Raw genomic sequence first — 1,623 nt, 5'->3', positions numbered from 1 at the left:
AATGGGTTGGAACCATAGGCGGATTAAACAGATCATCAAGACTAGGATCAGGATCAGATAGTAATGCTGCATGCCATTGGACCCACTCCAGCCATAATTTTAACCAATTACGGTAAAGAGTGTACTCGGCCTCAGAATCACTATCTCCCTCCCAGTACTTAGAAGGCACTAATACTAATTCCTTAGGTTTTAATGCTTCCGCGACTATAATTCCTTTAAGATAAGGATTAATAGGGTTTCCCCTACCAAACCATAAATCTTAAGGTAATCGCAGGTATGACAAAGACCTATCTGAGCAGACTAATAATCGTTTCCATCGCAAAGACAGTGATGGCGAACGAAGCCTAGCTCGGACTCTAAAGCCTGCGCCAGCAAGCCGGATTAAGGAGTCTCGCTTTAAGTGAGACTTCTCCGCTAGCTGACACATGCCAAGAAAGGTTGAGGAAGCCGCTTTCGCAGAGACAGGTGTAAGGTTCGTTTGAACCTTATTAACCCAAAACTGCTTAGCAAACTCCGGAGCACCTACTTTTGAATCAATTGACTTAGACTCAGATATAGATACTCCAAGCATAGTAACTAGTTCTTTATACCTTAGGGCAACCTTCCTATCGGCGATGACTATGTCATCACCCAATAGTGCATACCTTTTAAAAGGGGTCCTCATCTTTGGATACTCTAATATAGCAGCCAGCCATACAAGGTAATGGTGTGACAAACTAAATAGAGCCCAAGAGCCGTAATATCCTAATGGTTGGCCAGTACTAAAATATAACATCAGGGTCCTCTTCTTTAACAAAGGAGGACCAACCGAGCATAAGTTAGTACTAAGCGTACCCAAAACAATACATTCGCCTGCCATAGAGCCAAATATAAAAGACATTACTGTCGAGATATAAGCCACTGGCCATCGATCAGTCGCATTACTTAAATCGAATGAACAAATGTCCGTCGGCAGGCTAAGACGATGAATGGGATCCTCCTGTCGGAAGGTTCCATCACAGGGCAACCGGGCTCCGCATTGCCCACGAATGTACTGGATATAATAAGCGCTGCACAATATAGTTACCTATAACGAACAAACGCCTTTTACCAGCTCCAGGTAGAGTTGAACTCCCAGTTGTCAACGGACGAAATAAAGACTTCTGAATATATGGGTCAAAAAAATTGTGACTCATATCTAAAGAAATTCTTTAAGTCCGTTATAACTTTGGTCGAGTTGGCTTCGAAATCGAAAGGAGTTCAAATCCCTTGATACCATAAACAACCAGAATTCTCACTCCTATATCCAAAAGGTGAATACATCTTTAAGTTACGGATGATACCCGCGTAAGCGGCAATCTCATACCTTAACGAAGAGAATATATTACCTATGGCGCCAGGAAAGGTTTTTAACCTCCTGTCATCATTAGGAGTTGACTTCCAAGTGGGCTTCCACTCAATCCCTTTATACAAAGAGTCTTTAGGCAGCCAGGGCATATACATTGGCCATATCTGATTGAATGCAGTTTCAAGCAGATTAATGACCAAGCGTATGCGATGACCTTTCACTGGCTCAGATACAATAGAATTAAAGGTGGTTTCGTCAACACGACTAGCCAACTTAATAATTCTACATAAACTGAA

The 1,623-nt window shown here is 42.2% G+C and overlaps 1 pseudogene; it reads right to left on the bottom strand.

Moving 5' to 3' along the window:
* Positions 1 to 259: 259 nt before the first annotated feature.
* Positions 260 to 1,482, bottom strand: LOC141818352 (putative mitochondrial protein AtMg01110; annotated as a pseudogene).
* Positions 1,483 to 1,623: the final 141 nt, after the last annotated feature.

Source organism: Curcuma longa, unplaced genomic scaffold (genome assembly GCF_044706935.1).
Source record: "Curcuma longa cultivar G26 ecotype Majalengka, Jawa Barat unplaced genomic scaffold, ITB_CL_G26_1.1 contig_24532, whole genome shotgun sequence".
NCBI classification, from domain to species: domain Eukaryota; kingdom Viridiplantae; phylum Streptophyta; class Magnoliopsida; order Zingiberales; family Zingiberaceae; genus Curcuma; species Curcuma longa.
Note: the sequence above shows the minus strand (reverse complement) of the source record. Positions and strands in the feature narration are given on the sequence as shown.